This window comes from Balaenoptera musculus, chromosome 15 (assembly GCF_009873245.2).
Source record: "Balaenoptera musculus isolate JJ_BM4_2016_0621 chromosome 15, mBalMus1.pri.v3, whole genome shotgun sequence".
In the NCBI taxonomy this organism is placed as follows: domain Eukaryota; kingdom Metazoa; phylum Chordata; class Mammalia; order Artiodactyla; family Balaenopteridae; genus Balaenoptera; species Balaenoptera musculus.
Window position 1 is genome coordinate 26,334,363 of NC_045799.1, and position 19,102 is coordinate 26,353,464.

At 51.5% G+C, this 19,102-nt stretch overlaps 1 pseudogene; it reads right to left on the reverse strand.

Annotated features, from left to right (window-relative positions):
* Window positions 1–10,460: 10,460 nt before the first annotated feature.
* On the reverse strand, window positions 10,461–12,200 carry LOC118880998 (annotated as a pseudogene).
* Between the last annotated feature and the right edge of the window lie 6,902 nt (window positions 12,201–19,102).

The window sequence follows — 19,102 nt, forward strand, 5'->3', positions numbered from 1 at the left end:
CCATCTCGCTACCATCCTCCCCGCCCCCACCCCGCCCCGCCCCCTCAGAGAAACCATCCAGAGAGAAGCCCTGTGCTTGTGGCCAGCCTCGGGGAGGATTTTCAAGCCTGTCTCAAAGGCTGGCAGAGAATGTGTGTTTCTGAGTTAGGGTGTATTTGCCATCACAGAGAGAGACAGGAAGGGAGTCTGCCGAGTGTCTGACCACCTACAGGGCATCAGGAAGGCCTGTCAGGGGCCCAGGAGGAGCTTTCCATCCCAGGGACACCTTATTTCACTGAATTCTTACTACAATGTTAAGAAGCATCTATTATTTTCCCCATTTTACAGATGAGGAAATAGGCTCAGAGAGGGAAATGCACTTGCCCAAAGTCACACAGCAATTAAGTGGGGGAGTGAGGCTTGAAACCAGTCTGCCCAGCCCCAAAGCCATTCCTTACACTTCACTTCCGGCCTCTTGGAGAGAAAGCCTGTGAAGAAAGTGAATTGGGAGGAAGGGTCCCTCTTATTGGTGAGAAGTGGGGGGATGGGGGAGCCAGGGACTTGAGTCTAACCTGCCTTGTAATCCTGGGTAAACTGTGCCCTTTCTCTGCTCCTCTGTTAACCCCATCTGGACCAGAAGAGGTTTAAACTAGCTGCTTTTGATATCCCTGCTCCGTGCCAGAGTTTTCCTCCTGAAACCACCTTGCCAAGGCCCAGAGTTTTGAAAGGGGCTGGACGCTGGCTGGCCTGAGAGTATTGGCTGGCTGTGGCCACCAGGGCACCTACCTCCCTGTGGGTCTTCAGCTCTCCCTGCGAGGCTCACTCAATTCAGGGAAGGAGAGGCGCTGCTGACCCCAACCCCAGCTTGGCCTGGAAGGGTTGGCGACCTTGGCCTGCCCAGGCCTCAAAGAACTGGACCCATGACCCACATTCCGCCTCTGTCCTAAGGGCTCGGGGAGATGGGACACGCACTCACGCACGCACGCACGCATGCACGCACCCACCCTGCTTCCTCCCTCTCAGGTGTTGATTAGATTGGGCCTCCTGTAATCATCAACACTTGGCAATTTGCAGGCTACTGACTTCAGGCAGTGGGGGCGGAGGGGAGCAGGCAGCCTGTGGAGGGCAGAGGAAATCTAGTTGCTGAGAAGCATCTGGGTCACGGTCTCCTCCTCCCAGGCTTGTTTGCAGGCTGAGTCAGGCTTGCCCCCTGGTCCTGGTCTTTGTGTCAAACCCAAGGAAGAGGCCCCACCCTGCTAGCCCAGAGCAGGCAGAGTAGCAAGGGTGGCTGGTGATGCTGGAAATAAGATGGAACCAGTTGGCAGGTTTAAACACATTGGTGCCCGGACGCCCCGTCGCTGTTACCTTGGGGAAACATCTCTGGAACCAACGTGCCAGCTTCCTCCTTCCAGACCTACCCTTACTGCCTGGGGGCCCGTGGGCAAGTCACTCACCCCTCCTTGCCTCGGTTTCCTCATCTCTGAAATGGGGGCAATGGCTATTCTGGGGCTGTGGGAGGAGTACATGGAGCCAAGTGTGTGTTCTTGGCGCCCATGGTGAGCCAGTTGGTGACAGCCTTCGCTGCTGGGGTAGCTGTTGTTGTGGCAGGCGTGACACCTCGCCCAGCACCCCTCTTGCTGCTCTGGAATGGAGACGACCACCACCCTCGTCCCCCCCCCGCCCACCGACAGTGTCCTGAGGGGTCTTCCGTCTGAGCACCTGAACTGTACTTGCTTCTTTCCACGTCTGTCTCCTAGATGGTGCAGTCCTGGAATTCTGGGGCTGTGCCCTCCACAGCCGATGCCCATTCTTGTTGGATGGACGTTTTGACAGTCTCAGCAGGGGGAGGACAGGAGGCAGGGCTCGTCCCGCTGGGACTCCTCTGCACTGCCCCCTCTACCTGGGTTCTTCTTCCAGGTGGTGTGGCCACTTCAGAAACCCTGTAGCACCAGGAGAAGCAGAATGTTGGCCTTGGGAAGGAGCCGAGCCGGGCTGGCCGGGCTGCAGCTCATGCAGTTCCTCTTCCTTTCACACCTGCCACATCCTGAGCGGTGGTTTCTGTTCCTTTGTGAGAGCTGATAAACCTGCGAGCCGCTCCCATCGCACCTCCCCCAGTTTAGCTTTCTAGAAGGCCCCAAACCTCGGAGGTGCCTGGTATGTGGTTGCTGGATACCTGCTCATGGGGTGGAGTTTTCTTCCCCAGGCACCAACAAGGTAGAGAGGAGAGCCGGTTAAGTAACAGCCCCCAAATCACCGAAGACATCCTGAAATGCAGCTCTGCCGGCTTCCGCCCTTGAGGTGTAAAGTACTGGGCTTGCAGGGACACAGATCAGAGGTGAAATCGGGGTGAGGAGCTGGGTTCAGAGCTCTTTGGGGGCGCACGATGCTCTCAGCACCTACAAGCCCCCGCATCTTGGTGGCAGCTCTAATCAGCAGGTAGCAGTGAGGGCCAGGACCGACCGTGGGTACAGATGCAGCTGCTGCACGGCTGGGCTGACCGCCTGTTGGGCTACACTTGGGGAGCCTTTTGTGTGGCCTAGGGCAGTGTCAGTACAGCCTGTACCCTCTCTGAGCCCCTGCTGTTTTGCAGGCATCCTGGAGATGCCGAGATCCAATTCAACAAACGCTCCTGAGCATCGACTACACACCAGGCACTGGTCCTCTGAGGTGGCTGATGCAGCCCTGCCCTGGGAAACCCCAGGGTGGACACAGGACCCGATGCAGGTGATTCAGAACCATTTGAAGAGCGGGTTGGGTACCTTGAGTGGGGACAGTTAGGAAGGGAGCAGCCAGCTAGCCACGGGGCCGTGCGCGCATCACCTGGTCCTGTGCCTCAGTTTCCCCATCTGCCAGGCCGTGCTGCACTATCCAGCCCCTGCTTCTCCTGTTGTGTCGTGCCTTGACAGCCTCTCCATCGACCCCTCTGCTGCTCTGGCCTCCTGAGGCCTCCAGGGCCAACTCCTCCTCGTTAGGCAAGTCTCAGCTCGAGTTGTCATCTCCTCCCAGGGGCCTTGCCTGACCACCGAGCCTCTGCCTCCTCCCACCCCACTGTTCTTATGACACTTGCGTCAGGTGCAACAGTATGTTTATGTGCTGCCCCTTGTCTTGTCTTTCTCTCCCTAGCCCAGAACTTGGCACCGAATAAATATTTGTTGAATGAATGTGCTAGATCCCCGTGGGGCCTTGCTCGCCACGCCAAGTGCTGCAAGGTGGGAAAGGCTGGAAGGATTTTAAATGAAGCAGGAACAACAGGACCACAATTGTGTTGTTAAAGAGCCTTCCTGTCACCCCGTGAGGGGTGAGGAGAGAGGGAGCTGGGAGACCAGACTAGAGGCTGTCACTGCCTCTTTTCTCTTTCCCCCCTCCTCCTCCAGGCTTCACCTCTTCCGAAATGGATCTTTTTCAGCTCAGAGCGCAGTACCTCATGAACTGTCATTGTAAGCAGCCTGGAGGCCAGGAAAAAGATTCTTAATTCTTTTTTCCTCCTTGAAAGGCGAGCTTAATGAAAAACTACTGCACTGAGGGTAGAGAAACTGAGCTGAGAGGGGCCCGGGGGATCCTCTAGACGGGGAAACAAGGCCCAGAGAGAGCCCCTCCCAGGGCCGGAAACGGGCCAGGAGCGGCCCTGTGCCCCCAGGGTGGGTGCCTGACGCACAGTGTGATTGAGAAGTGAGGGACGGGAAGGGAGGGACGGTGCTGCAGGAGGCACACCGAGCCTTTGGGGGAGGGGCAGGAGGAAGGCCCCTTGGGCACCTGGAAACTCAGGCGGAGTAGCTCATGGGTGGTTGGGTCCTGTGAGGAGGCATCCCCGCCTCCTGTCGCTGGGTGGGCAGGACTGATCCCCAGAGCAAGCGGTGGGCCCCTCCGTTAGCTCACCTGAGACAAGCCCCTGCTCTCCCTCTCCGAGCCCAGCATCCCGGCTGGCCACGCAGTGGGGGGCGGTGCCTAGCAGAGGACGTGGGGTGGGAAGGAGCCTGGGGGTTCATGACTTTATCTTAGCCCCTCGGGTAAGGGGAGGAATCCTTGCCTGGACTCCTTGGGGTGTGTGTGCAGAGGGTGGGGAAACATGGCCCACCAGGAGGGCCCCAAACCTGCAGCAGACAGAGACCAGGAGGATAAGTGGCTGGCGCCCAGCAGACGGAAGGAGGGATTGGGTCCAGGGACATGGCATCACGAAAATGCAGAGAGAGGAGGCAGCAGGAGAGGTTAGAGGGCTGAGCCCAAGGCCGGGACTTAGCTCACTGACTTTATTTGGGTTACCCTGGGCCCCAGGTTCTCTCCTCCGGGCCATCGTATATTTTGCGGCCTGGGCTGTGCCAACCTCGGTTTCCCCACCTGTTCACAGGAATAACAAGATCCGTAGCATCCATTTGTCATGAAGCCCATGAAAGACATTGCACAAGTCAAGTTCCAAATTCTAACAAACTGAATTCTGACCGGGGAGCTTTGAGAGATGAAGATCTGGACAGAAATAAGCCCAGCAGAACAATATTAGAATGTAAGAGTTAAAATTGCCTTTTTTTTTTTTGGGTAAGGGGAGTGGTTTATGAAAAAGGGCAGAGAGGACACAAAACACGTAGATATTGTCTGTAACAAAAGCTGCCAGGGTGCGATGAAGTAAGACTGGCACGTCCTTTGAGAAGAACTGGGTTTTGTCATTTTTGTCCGTTAAATCCAGGGGCTCTGGGCTAACCTGATCGAGACACTGACCCAAGGGCGCCTCCTGGTGGTCAGTTCTAAAAATACTGAAAATTCTCCCACTTGCTTTTTTCTCCCTTATTAAAACAATGTATTGTACTTTTCTTTAGGACAAGTTCCTAGAAGCACAAGGGCTGGGTTGGTGGATGCTAGCATTTTGCATGTAAGCAGGTGATATCTAAGTCTCTTTCCAAAATAGTTTGCACCAATTTGCACTCCCTTTTTGGTTCGGATAAACATGAACACCAAGATGAGACGGGGGTGGGGGGGGGTCACTTCATCTACAGCATTCTGTCCATAAAATGAAAGGGCTGGATTTTTTTAAAAAAAGAAACAAAGAGACTTCCCTAGGGGTCCAGTGGTTAAGACTTTGCCCTTCCACTGCCGGGTGCCTGGGTTCAGTCCCTGGTTGGGGAACTAAGATCACGCGTGCTGCACGGTGTGGCCAATAAATAAATAAATAAATAAATAAATAAATAAATAAATAAATAAATAAATAAATAAATAAATAAATAAATAAATAAAAATAAAAAAAGAAACAAAGTAAGGAAACCAATCTTCTCTGAACAGCGTGATCCCTGCTTTGTGCTCAGAGGTGGGTGAGCTGAGCCAGCAAAGGTTGGGAGAGTCTTGCCAGGCAGGGACCTGCCCAAGGTCACACAGCCAGTGGGTCTTCCCGAACCTGTCTGATCTCCAAACCCTTGGCTGCCCCACGGCCTCACCCTCCTCCCCAGCTTCTTCATTCATTCCACAGACAAACAGTTCTTGCGTGGTTACCGGGGTCAGGCTCCCTGCACCATGTAGGGGACGCCACAGGAGCAAAAGCAGATGTGTCCCTGCTGCGCACTTGAAGAATCTCACAAATAAACGCCTACTTGCAAACGGAGCCAAATGGCCGGGGCAAGAGGCACAGATGAGTGCAGGGTGAGGGGAGCCTACAGCTGGCCAGCCTGTCTTTATTCTGAGGGCACCGGGTGACCGTGAGGGGTTTTAAGCAGGGGAGGGAGTGACTGGGTGAAAATCAAGCAGAAGGACCAGTGTGTGCTTTTGAAGCTGCCATCTGTCCGTCACATGTCCCTCGGCGCCCCACCTGGGCCTCTGGGCTTGGGGGACCGGCGGTGGCTGCCATGTGGGGAGCATATGGCCGTTGAGCCCACCTCCGGCAGCCAGGTCTGAAGAGCCGGCCACTTCCGCCCTCTGCTCTCCCTGTGGTTGGCTGCTGGGGCTGAGACACCTCGGGCCGGCGCGGAGGGGAGCGGGGCTGGCCCAGGAGGGGCCGGGGCCTCCCGACTCCCAGCTCGTCTGTGGTTCTGAGGGCCCGGCTCAGCCTCTTCCTGCCACTCGTCCCAGCCCTGGGCCTTATAGGGAAGGAATCTTTCCAGGGCTTCTCCCCACCTCCACCCCCATCCCCCGCTGCCTCTCCCCACCCTCCCCCAGGCTGTGAGCGGGGACAGAGAGGTACCCAGTCCTCGAGACAGAGGGGTCTTGGGTCTGGGGGGGCTTCTCTTAGGGACACTCCTTCCATATGGTTTCCATTCTTCCCTTCCTAAGCCCTTCAGGTCTCCTGGGCCCGATGCCAACGTTGCCTCCCCAGGTCCAGTCAGAATTCACTGTCCACCCAACAGTGTGTGCCAGGCCCCTACCCGGTGCCAGTACCAGTTAGATGGGGCTGGGGACAGAGGGGTGGGACGCATCCTGCCCTCCGCAGCTCACAGCCCAGTGGGAAGATGCAGAGCCAGCCCCAAATAAGTAAGAGAAGCATTCTTCTAGAACTGTGTGTGCAAAGTGCTGTGGGCTTGAAGGAAGAAGGGGGCGGGGGGCGCGGGGCGGTGGTCAGAGGAGGAAGTGTCCATGGCTTCCTCCCCTGGACTTCCAGATGCAAGGTCTAGTGTGATGAGAAATGGGCAGGGGCGGGGGCAGGGACGAGCAGAAAGCAAGACACACACACACACACACACACACACACACACATACCCTGTGGTCTGTTTCCCCCACAAAACTAAAGCTATTTAATTTGAAGGACTATTCTTTATTCTGAGATTATAGCTTTCCTGTTTTTTGGTGTTCTGATGTCCTTTCCAGAAGGTACTTTGTTTGTTTTTTTATTGTGGTTAAAGAGGACATAACATGAGTTCCACTCCCATAACAAAATGTTAAGTGTATGGCACAGTATTGTTAGCTAGATGCCCAGCGCTGTACAGCAGATCCCTAGAACTTATTCCTCTTGCATAACTGAAACTCTACCCCCATTGAATAGCAACTCCCCATCTCCTCCTCCCCCAGCCCTTGGCAACCACCCTTCTACTTTCTGTTTCTATGAATTTAACTGTTCTAGATACCTCATATAAGTGGAATCATGCAGTATTTGTCCTTCTGTGACTGGCTGATTTCACTTAGCATGTCCTCATGTTTTCATCCGTGTTGTAGCATAAGACAAGATATTCTTTTTCGTGGCTGAATAACAAACATTTCATTGTATGTATATACCACATTTTCTTTACTTTCATCCGTCCATCAATGGACATATAGGTTGTTTCCAATTCCATTGCAATGCTGCAGTCAACGTGGGAATGCAAATATATTTTTGAGATCCTGATTTCAGTTCTTTTGGATATATACCCGGAAGTGGGATTGCTAGATCATATGATATTCAGTTTATTTTGAGGAACCTCCATACTGTTTTCCCTAACAGCTGCACCATTTTACATTCCCACCAACATGCACAAGGTTTCTCTTTTTTATATCCCCCAACACTTGTTAATTCTTGTCTTTTTGATATTAGCCATTCTAACATGTGTGAGGTGGTATCATATTGTAGTTTTGATTTGCATTTACCTGATGATTAAGGATGTTGAGCACCTTTTCACTTGCTTGTTGGCCATCTGTGTTTCTTCTTTGGAGAAAAGTCTGTTCAGATCCTTTGCCCATTTTTAAATTTGGTTATTTGGGTTTTTGCTATTGAGTTGTAGGAGTTCCATATATATTAACTTCTTATCATGAGTATAGTTTGCAAATTTATGGTTTGCAAATATTTTTTCCCATTCTGTAGGTTGCCTTTTTGTTGATTGTTTCTTTTGCTGTGCAGAAGCTTTTTAGTTTGATATAGACCTACTTGTCTATTTTTGCTTTTGTTGCCTGTGCTTTTGGTGTCATATCCAAGAAATCATTGCCAAGACCATTGTTATGAAACTTTTCCCCTGTGTTTTCTTCTAAGAGTCTTATAGTTTCAGATCTTATATTTAAGTCTTCAATCCATTTTGGGTTGACTTTTGTGTAGGGTGGAAGATAAGGGTCCAGTTTCATTCTTTTGCCCATGGATATCCAGTTTTCCCAGCACCATTTGTTGTTTGGTTTTAAAGGCCTTCTTTGGCAGAATAACAAATTTTCAGTCCTTTGCAAGTTCCCTAAAGTTTCTTTAGAAATGTTGCTGGTTTATGAAATCCTGTGAACCAGACTCTCATAATTTTATTATAGTGACAGATTGTTTTTTAAAAACTAGGATTTGTGGGCCAGTATACACATGGCTCTTATGAAAAGGGTGGGTCAGTCAGGAATGTTCCAGAAAATCTGAGCCATAGGGCCCATGTCCTTGGAGGCCACATCCCAGTCTGACTGGTAGTTCATTCCTTCTCCCCAATCAGGCCGTGAGCGGTTTGGAGTTCGGGGCTCCACAGAGAAGGTGCTTGTTAACGTCTGTCCCCTGCCTTGCAGCCAGGAGTGCTGAGATCAGAGAGGTGAAGCCCTTTGCCTACATCACAGAGCAGCTCAGGCAGAGGCGACCCAGCCTGGGATCTCCCAGTTCTCGGGCCAGTGCTGTCTTGACTGCCCTGTTATCAGCATGTGTCTCTCTGCCTGCACTGAACAAAACCTTTCTCACCCTGTAGTCCAGAGTGGCTGACAAAAAGCTTTTTCCTTCCGAACTGGAAAGCCTTGATTTTGTAGAGACGGGGCTTGTACCAGCATGGCACCTGGCACATGGGGAGAACATGGTAACTGTCTGACGAAGGGATGGCCAGCATTTCCAATTGGGAGGTGGCTCCGTGTAAGAGCCAGAAATTAGAAAATTTAGATTCTGTTTCCTGCTCTGCCGCAGGTTTACTGTTTGACACTGGGCAGGTCCGTTCCTGTCCTTAGTTATCTCATCTGTTAACAAAAACAGCAACAATTATGATAGATAACATGTAATGAGTGCCTCATATGTGTCAGGCACTGTGCTAACCACTTTCATAGGTATTAACCTATTTACTCTTCCCAGTCACCCCAGAGATAGAGATTATTAATGCCTCTGGAATACAGATGAGGAAACACTAGCCCGGAAGTGTTAAGTATCTTGTCCAAGGTCACACAGTTAGTTAGAGGGACAGCAGGGATTGAAACGCAGGCAGGCTGGCCCCAGAGATCATCCCATCACTAGGTGATACTGAGCATCTAGAAGATTTATCTTTTCTTGCTCAGAAATGCAGTGATTCTTTGAGACACAGAAAGTGGGAGCTGTTTCAGTTCTGGGCCTTTGGCAAACTGTTTCTGGTTGAGCGCCTGTAGGCTTTGTTAAATAGCAACCACGCAGATCTCTTCCTGGGAGGAAGGCAACTGTTAGGACAGGGTTACTTTGGAGGAATTTTGGCAGACAGGAAGAAAAAAAAGCAGATGCGAAGTCCTGTCTCCCTGTCTCTCTGCCTCTCCACGGCCTCTTCAGTGTCCCCTGCAGCTCCATCACGGCTGCCCTCAACGAGGCCCAGGCCGCCTTCAGCCCCGACCTGGGTGTCTCTCTGGCAGCTGACCTCACTCACTTGCTCCAGAGCATTCCAAGTGGTGGCCAGAGTCAGCCTCTAAAGACAGCAGTGAATCACATCACGCCCCTACTTAAAGCCCTCTCATGGCTTCCGGAAACTCCTGGAATAAATCCAAGGTGATCCCTGCCCACCTCTCTGACCTTATCTCACACCTCCTCCCTTCGCTCACCCTCCCGTAGTCCTGTGCTGTCCTAACCAGTGGCCACTAGCCATACGGGGCTGCTGAGCCCTTGGAATGCGGCTAGTCTGAATTGAGATGTGCGCATCCATGTAAAATACACACCTGATCGTGAAGCTGTAGTACGAAAAAGATGTAAAATGTCTCATTAATAATTTCTATATTGGGAATTCCCTGGCGATCCAGTGGTTAGGACTCAGCATTTCCACTGCAGGGGGCCTGGGTTCCATCCCTGGTCAGGGAACTAAGATTCTGCAAGCCGGGCTTCCCTGGTGGCGCAGTGGTTGAGAATCTGCCTGCCAGTGCAGGGGACACGGGTTCGAGCCCTGGTCTGGGAGGATCCCACATGCCGCGGAGCGACTAGGCCCGTGAGCCACAACTGCTGAGCCTGCGCGTCTGGAGCCTGTGCTCCGCAACAAGAGAGGCCGCGATGATGAGAGGCCCGCGCACTGCGATGAAGAGTGGCCCCCGCTCGCCGCAACTAGAGAAAGCCCTCGCACAGAAACGAAGACCCAACACAGCCATAAATAAATAAATTTAAAATAATAATAATAAGTTTGAGGGTGTAATATACAGCACAGGGAATATAGCCAAAAAAAAAAAAAAAAAAAAAGATCCTGCAAGCCACATGGCATGGCCAAAAATAATAATAATAATAATTTCTATATTGATTCTACATTGAAATGTTAATATTTGAGATATATTGGGTTAAATAAAATATTAAAATGAAATTCACCTATTTCTTTTTACTTTTTTTTTTACAATACCAATATTTATTCTGAAAAGTAATTGTGTGTTCCAAGTAGCAGATATTAACAACTTCCAACACGATCTCTAGGAGTAATTCACAGTTCTGAACTCTGCTTTGGAAAAGCATTTCCAGCTGTCTGTGCAGGATTTATTCCTATCCCATCATTGGTAATAAGTGCACTTGTTGCTGCAGGAACTTTACATTCTTCTGCTGCAAACTTTTTTTTTTTTTTTTTTAAAGTGGTTTCTTTCTTTTATTTATTTATTTATTTATTTATTTATGGCTGTGTTGGGTCTTCGTTTCTGTGCGAGGGCTTCCTCCAGCTGTGGCAAGCGGGGGCCACTCTTCATCGCGGTGCGCGGGCCTCTCACTATCGCGGCCTCTCTCGTTGTGGAGCACAGGCTCCAGACGCGCAGGCTCAGTAATCGTGGCTCACGGGCCCAGCCGCTCCGCGGCATGTGGGATCCTCCCAGACCAGGGCTTGAACCCGTGTCCCCTGCACTGGCAGGCAGACTCTCAACCACTGCGCCACCAGGGAAGCCCTCTGCTGCAAACTTTAAGACTGTTGTGAAAGGTGTACTTTCAGGAACACTGTGTACTTTGTAAGGCAGCCTTGTGTCCAAGGTCAGTGTGATCTTAAAGGAAACTGTGGTGGAACCAGCCTGGACAGAGACCCCATGCCAACTCCCTCTTTTTACTTTTTTATTGTGGCTACTAGAAAATTGTAAATTGCGTGTGTGGCTCGCATTCTATTCCTATTGGACTGTGCTGCCCTAGCCACACTGGCTTTCCTTCAGTTCCTGGACGGTGCCCAGCTCTTCCCAGCCCCAGGCCACAGGCCCCTGCATCCCTCCTCCCGCAGCTCTTCTCCACCCCCTCTCAGTTGCCCTGCCCCCATCCCCCACTCCCGCTGCACCTCCGTTACACAATCACGGAGAACCCTTCTGTTTGCATGTTTGTTATCTTTTTTCCTCCTGGATGGACTGCAGGCTCCCGAGGATCTGCTCTTGGTCCAGTACCTGGTTCCGCGTTGGCCGGGAAAGGCCTGTGGTCAGTCAGAGGCCTGGGGGAGGGAAGGATGGGAACCGGCTCACATTCCGCCGCCTGAAGCCAAGGTGTCGGGGAGGGGGCGGGGGGCGGGTCTTAGGCCAGAAGGCTCCACCTGCTGTTGGCCAGGGCTTAGCAGAAGCAGGAGTAGGTAATCAGCAGCTCTGAGCGGAACACACGGGCTACAAGGGGCTTTGGGCTTTTCGTGGGGTCCTGGGAACCTGCTATTTGGGTAGAACCAGGGCTGCAGAGCCTCCCAGGCTTCATGAGAACGGTTTGCCAGCTGGGCCGGCTGCCACTGTCTGCCAGGCCCTAGGGAAATGCCAGGGCAGCCCAGGTGGACTTGAGCTTTGCTGGGGCTCCCCAGGGTCCGTCTCAGCCCTGCTGCTCACCAGCACGGTGACCTTGACAGGTCACTCAGCTCCCCTCCAAATGAGCATCAGCTCACTGCCTGGGGCCAGTGAGGACCAGAGGGAGGGACTTGTGTCTCCAGCACCGATGCGGCACCATGTGGGAACACACAGATGTGCAGGCCACCCCGACGTCCTTGTGACCAACGCTCCCTCCATGCCAGCAGCCACCTTTGCAGGGCGCTGGCCACGATGGGGACAGAAGCAGTGCCTGGCCTCACTTCCTGAGCAAGCCCCCCACACCTCCCGATACGGGAGGACCACCAGGTCACCACCTCGTTCTGTGTTTTCACCCCGAGGACCCTGACTTTGGAAGGATCTGGAGGAGGCAGAGGTACCACCATTTCTGTGAAGAAGGCATGTGGGTTCTAATTGGCCACAAGCTCAGAGTGAGCCCACGGGTGACCTGATTGCTAAAATAGTCCAGGAGGAAGGCAGAAGCTTCCAGAACCGGGAGCGGGTGGGGTGGCCGAAAGGAAGTGAGGGCATCGTTTTGGAACTGGCCCAACTCTGCGGCCAGCTCTGGAGAGCAGGGAGCCCCGTCTCTCTGGAAACCTCCGCTAGTCCAGCCCCAGTGGGTGAGAACAGGGTGGGGCAAAAGCAGGTGCCAGCCAGACGCAGGGCTGGGTCGATGGAGGTGGTGGCGAATGCTACATTCTGACTCTCCAGCCTTTTCCAAACACTGCACTTGAATGAATCCAGACAGCTTTTCTAAGACAGGGCCAGTGCCCCCGGGCCTTTGCCTCTCAGATTAGAAGCAGCCCAGAGCGTTGGGGCTGGAAGGGCCCCGGAGACCAGGTGGGACGGGCGCTCCAGTCCCACATGGGGAAGCTGGGAGCCTGCCTGGGGCCCTCGGTGAGAAGGTGACAGAGGCCAGCTCTCCTTCAGCCCTCCCGCTGCGCTCAGCGGCTCCGAAAGGGATGCAAGGAACAAAGAAGATGGCTTTTCTCATACAGTAGATAATGAATGTTTTGATTCTCAGCCCTGGAGAGGATCATCTCCCAGAGTCCCCAGCCAGGAAATTTACATACTGCAGTTGACCCTTCCAGAGGGCCTGGGGCGGGGCCTGGGCTCCAAGAGGGCAGTGGCCCCTTGCTGGTTCCTCCACGGGCAGGGATGGCTGGTGAACCCCATGATCTCCGGCCAGGCCAGGCCGGCCAGCGAGGACAGAGCCCAGCAGCCCCCAGCTTGGTGTGGAGGGAGGGGCAGGTAGGGAGGGGAAGCTTGGGCAAGAGCAACCCCCGACTCTGCTTTTCTGTTTTATGTCTAATTATAAAAGCAATTCATACTCATTGTAAAATTGGGGAACTACAGAAAGGTAGAAGGGAGAAAATGAAAGTCATCTGTCACCTCAGTGCCCAGAGATAATGCCGTCGGTATTTTGTTGTATTTCTCTCTAGTCCTGTTTTTCTGCACGGATCATACGTGTGTATCTAAGTGTGTGTTTTAACTGTAATCATACTCTACAGCTGCCTTCCCTCTCCCCACCCCCACGTTACATCGTATTGTGAACACTTTCTCACAGCATTCAAATTTTCTTTAAAGTTATTTAATGGCTGTATAATATTCTATTAAGAATTTATTTAGCCATTCTCCTATTTTTTAAATTCTCCTGTTTTGACTCTTTTTTTACCAAAGGAATTTGGCAGTTTTAAAACTTCCACTTAAAAATATAAATCCAGCTTTTCGGCTGCGGTTCTGGGGCATCCTGTCTGCTATTCATACTGAGAGGCACCCCTTGGTTTAACATCTCCAGGTGACGGCAAAGGTCGTGCATTTGGAAGAAACAAAAAATAAACCCCAGCACTCCACCGGGGAGGCTGAGGCAGAGAGTTTTCATGCTGTGCCCCCGGTGGAGTGCCATTCACATCACCAGCGAGGTGTGTGGATGTGCCCATCCTCCGGGCAGCGTCCTGGGGTGCGAGCTGGAGGAAAGGGTTGGGCAGTTCGCCCGTTCACACTCTGCTTGGGATGAGTTGACGTGTGATCTTGGGCAAGTCCTCTCACAGCTCTGTTTCACCCTCCCTAGGCTGTAATGTGGACCTGATGCTAGAGTGGCTAGAATCGAATGCCATAAAGCTGCCACTGACCCAGTATTGCCTCATTGGGGAGCAAAGGAACAAAGGCCTGGTAGGGCCTGGGTGGCCTCAGCAAGTGACCTTTGCCCTGTAAGAGCCGTGGTGCCCCTCCCAGCTCTGAGATTCTCTGCCGTGTCCCCAGCCCCAGGAGTCTGTGGCTACATCCTGAATGGCTGGCCCTTGGCCTTCCAGTTGTCCAAACTGGATGACTCCAGACCCCTTTGAATATCTCTGGCCTCCCAGGGCCCTGATTTAGTCCCTAGCAAGGCACTCATCGGGCTTCCTGTCCTTCCCGGATCCCTGCTCAGCAGCCCGGAACCAGGCCCCAATATGACTCATGGAGAACCCCTAGGTCTGCTGCATCCCCCAGCCCTTTCTGAGAAATTTCCTGTTGTATTCAGGGGTCATGCAAGCAGGGTTTCTGGAGGTTCAAGGCTGGACACCTCTAGAATGTACGCCGCAGGAGGGCAGGAGCCTTGTGCTTCTCACTCACTTGGTGCCCTCAGTGCCCAGCACTGGTCCTGGCCTACAGTAGACCCTCAGTAAATACTAGCCACTAGTCAGTGGGGGCCTCTGACTGCCTCAGTTCTCCTTTCCATCCTGCCCTGCTAGGCCATGAGCTCTGGGAGAGCAGAGATCAGCCAGGTTTACCTGCGTCCTCAATGCCCAGCAAAAACACTGGCATGTGGAGATGGTCCACGAATGTGTAAAGGAACAGAGAACGGATGGATCAATGAGTAAATTATGTCCTGAGAGAGTCAGAGCTCACGATACAGGCCCTCCCTTACTCCCCACCTCCCCTCCACGTGGGTCTCTTCCCTCTCACCGAAGGGTCCTGAATGGTCCCTTCCTCTGTCCCTCCTTGGTGGAAACTGAGGCTTCCTGGCTCTGTGACTTTGGACAAGTCACTCAACCTCTCTGAGCCTCCATTGCCTTCCTGAAAGTGTGGTGAGGCTTTGGTGGTTAGCGCAGTCGGTGCCCAGCAAGTAAGTGGTGGGCACTCGAGAAGCGGCCCCTCTTGTTGGCGGTGGCCTGGCCTCTGTACGTGGTGTGAGCCCCCCAACGTGAGCTGGCTGACTGTTGACGGATGGAGGTGCAGGGGATGATCTTGGGCTGAGGCCACGGAGGGTTCTGGATCCCATGAGACCTGGCAGCTGTCCCTGGCACTTCGCCCTTGGCTCTGTCATTGGGTGTCCTTTCTCCTGCTGGGAAGGCACACGCTGTGGCTGGGGAGCTCGGCCAGGAGGGGGCCCAGCTCCTCTGGAGAGCTGCTCTCTTGTCTCCCCGCAGCGGGAAAGGGGCTGGCCACCCTGCCTCTGGGGCCCCCACGCCAGCTGCCCCACGCAGGGCAGGAGCAGCAGCTGCGTAATGGAAGCCCCGGGCCCCCTCGGCCTGTCACTCAACTCTCTGGGCCTCCAGACTTTAAAATGGGGGGAAATACAGTCGGACGGAAGATTTACAGGCCTGCTGAAAGCAGCAAATGAGAGGGTGTCTCTGAGAGCACTTTGGCCGCTGTCACACACGCTCCTGAGGTTATAGTACAGTCACTAGCTTGACTAGGAGCCAGTCCGCAGGGGTGGGAACACGCCCACCGCCCCTCAAAGCTGGGAGAGGCCGCCTGGCCCTGCCGCAGTTGCTGTGGGGCGTGGGGAGCTGATCACCTCCCTCAGCTTCAGCGTCCTCATCTGCCAAATGAGGGCAGCCCCCTCCCAGGGTTCCTGCGAGGAGTCACTGAGGCCCTGCACGCGAGGGGTCTGGCTAAGTCCAGCCTCAGAGGTAGTGACTGCTCCAGGGGCCTCCCCGACCTCACTTTGCCCACCTGTAATATGAAGATGATGATCCCCACCCCCATCCTTCAGGTCATCCGAGGACTCGATAAAACGAACCACGAAACCCACCTAGCCTGAGTGCCCGGCATGTAGAAAGTGCTCATTTAGCTATTATTATGCGGTTTTTGCTGGTGGTAGCAAGGCCAGCCAGGGTGAGAAGCTGCCCCCCGCCTCACCCCTGCCTCGCCTGCCCTCTGCCTGGGCTTCTCGTCCTCGGCCCACGATAGGAGACTTGGACAGATGGAAGCAGAGTGACCTCCATCGAGCTCGCCAGGCCAAACTGCGTTCCCAGCATCTTTGGAGCACGAGGCCAGCGGGACGGCTGTGCAGCAGCTGCTGCCAGCAACCCGAAGGGGGCTGAGTCTCCAGGCTGGGCCTTGGGGTCTTGGCTAGGCCTGGGCACTGAGCAGGCAATGAACCCTGGTCTTCTCCTGCACAGACCCCTGTGCCATCTCCCAGCTGCTCCAAGGCCATCACAATCCACCTTTCTGCTCACACGATGCCAGAGCTCCAAGGGAATGCCCGAGACACAGCAAAAAGCTTTATTTTTTTCTGGTTGTGAAAGTAATTCTTGTTCACTGCAGAAAAATAAATAGAAAAATATAAATTAAGAGCACCCCAAATTTCAAACTTCCAAGTCTTTTTCTGTGTATACACATATAGATATAGACTGTTTTTACAAGAATGGAATCCTATGATACTTGCTTTTAAAAAAATTGGAATGAGTATACTTTTTTTTTTTTATTAATTAATTTATTTATTTTTGGCTCTGTTGGGTCTTCGTTTCTGTGCGAGGGCTTTCTCTAATTGCGGCAAGCGGGGGCCACTCTTCATCGCGGTGTGCGGGCCTCTCACTATCGCGGCCTCTCTTGTTGCGGAGCACAGGCTCCAGACGCGCAGGCTCAGTAGTTGTGGCTCACGGGCCTAGTTGCTCCGCGGCGTGTGGGATCTTCCCAGACCAGGGCTCGAACTCGTGTCCCCTGCATTGGCAGGCAGATTCTCAACCACTGTGCCACCAGGGAAGCCCGGGAATGAGTATACTTTATTTTTTAAATCTTTTTATTGTAAAATATGACACATACAGAAAGACCACATAAAATGATTGCTCAACTCGACATGTTATGAGGCAAACACCCTTGGACCCACTGCCCGGGTGAAGAACTCTGCCAGCGCCCCCCCAACCCCCCCAGAAGCCGTCAGTGTGCCCCATCTTAGTCACACTCCCTACCTCCCCCCAAAAGTTTCCATTATCCGGATTTTTAAGATAATCATTTTCTGGCTTGTTATCACTCAAGTGTGCATCCCTAGATGCTATAATTTTGTCTTTTAAAAAACCTCTCTTTTATGTCCCTTTAATCTACAGGTTTATTTTTGTAACTTGCTTTAAAACAAAAAACAAAAAAACTTGGCAGTGTATCTTGGACCTTGTCCATGTGATTCTCATTTTTAATGAGTCCATTGTTCCGTCCCAGGGATGAATATAACCGACTCATTCCCCTACTGATGGACACTTAGGTTATTCTCACACTTCTGCCATTACATACAATACTATGATGGAAAGCTTTATGCATATGTTTTCGTGTACTTGAATGATTCCTAGAAGGAATTTCTAGAAGTGGAGTCTCGGGTCCAAAGAACAGGCTCTTTTTTGAGAAATGATCCACATACCATATAATTCACCCATTTAAAGCATACAATTCAGTGTTTTTTCATATATTCTGAGTTGTGCAACCATCACCACAATCAATTTTAGAATATTTTCATCATCCCATAAAGAACCCCAAACCCATTTTCCCCCATCCTCTCTCCCAGCCCTAGGCAACCACTGCTATAAAGGACTGTCTTCTTCTTTTTTTTTTTTTTTCTTTGTTTGTTTTGGTCATGCCATGTGGTTTGTGGGATCTTAATTCCCCAACCAGGGATTGAACCCGAGCCCTCAGCACTGAAAGCACAGAGTCCTAACCACCGCACTGCCAGGGAATTCCCTATAAAAGACAATCTTGGGACTTCCTTGGTAGAGCAGTGGTTAAGAATCCACCTGCCAATGCAGGGGACACGGGTTCGAGCCCTGGTCCGGGAAGATCCCACATACTGTGGAGCAAGTAAGCCCGTGTGCCACAACTACTGAGCCTGCGCTCTAGAGCCCACGAGCCACAACTACTGAAGCCCGTGCGCCTAGAGCCTGTGCCCTGCAACAAGAGAAGCCACCTCAATGAGAAGCCTGTACACCGCAACGAAGAGTAGCCCCCACTCACTGCAACTAGAGAAAGCCCGTGCGTAGCAATGAAGACCCAACGCGGCCATAAAAAAATAAATAAATAAATTTATTTTTTTTAAAAAGGGGTTTCTTCTTTCTGTCTCTATGGATTTGTCTATTCTGGACATTTCATATAAATGAAGTCAAACAGTGTGTGACTTTTGTGACTGACTTTCAATTAGCTTAATGTTTTCAAGGTTTATCCATGTCATAGCATGCATCAGTACTTTATTCCTTTTTATTGCTGACTAATATTCCATTGCATGATTAAACCACAGTTTTTTATCCATTCATCAGTCTGTGGACATTTGGGTTGTTTCTGCTTTTAGCTTTTATGAATGTGAACGTTCATGTAAGTTTTTGTGCAAATGTATGTTTTCATTTCTCTTCGATATATATCTCCTAGGCATGGAATCGCTGGGTCATATGCTAATTCTGTTTAACACTTTGAGGAACTGCCAGATGGTTTTCCAAAGTGGCTGCATCATTTTAAATTCCTACCAGTAGTGTGTGAGGGTTCTGACTTCTCCACATCCTTGTCAACACTTGTTATTATCTGTTGTTGTTGGTTTTTTTAAATAGGAAACCTAGTGGTTGTGAAGTAGTATCTTGTGGGTTTAATTTTCATTTCCCTGATGGCTAATGATATTCAGCATCTTTCGTGAGCTTATGGGCCATTTGTATATCTTCTTTGGATCAGTGTCTAGTCAGATCATTTGCCCATTTTTTTTTTTTTTTCATTTGCCCATTTTTAAATTAGAGTATTTGTCTTTTATTATTGAGTTGTAAGAGTTCTTTATATAATCTGGTTATAATTCCTTATCAAATATATGAATTGCAAATATTTTCTCCCATTCTGTGGGTTGTTATTTTACTTTCTTAATGATGTTCTTTGCAGCACAAAAGTTTTTTATTTTCATGATGTCCAATTTATCTATTTTTTTTTTTGTAAATTTATTTTTATTTATTTATTTTTTGGCTACGTTGGGTCTTCGTTGTTGCGCACGGGCTTTCTCTAGTTGCGGCGAGCAGGGACTACTCTTCATTGCCGTGTGCGGGCTTCTCATTGCGGTGGCTTCTCT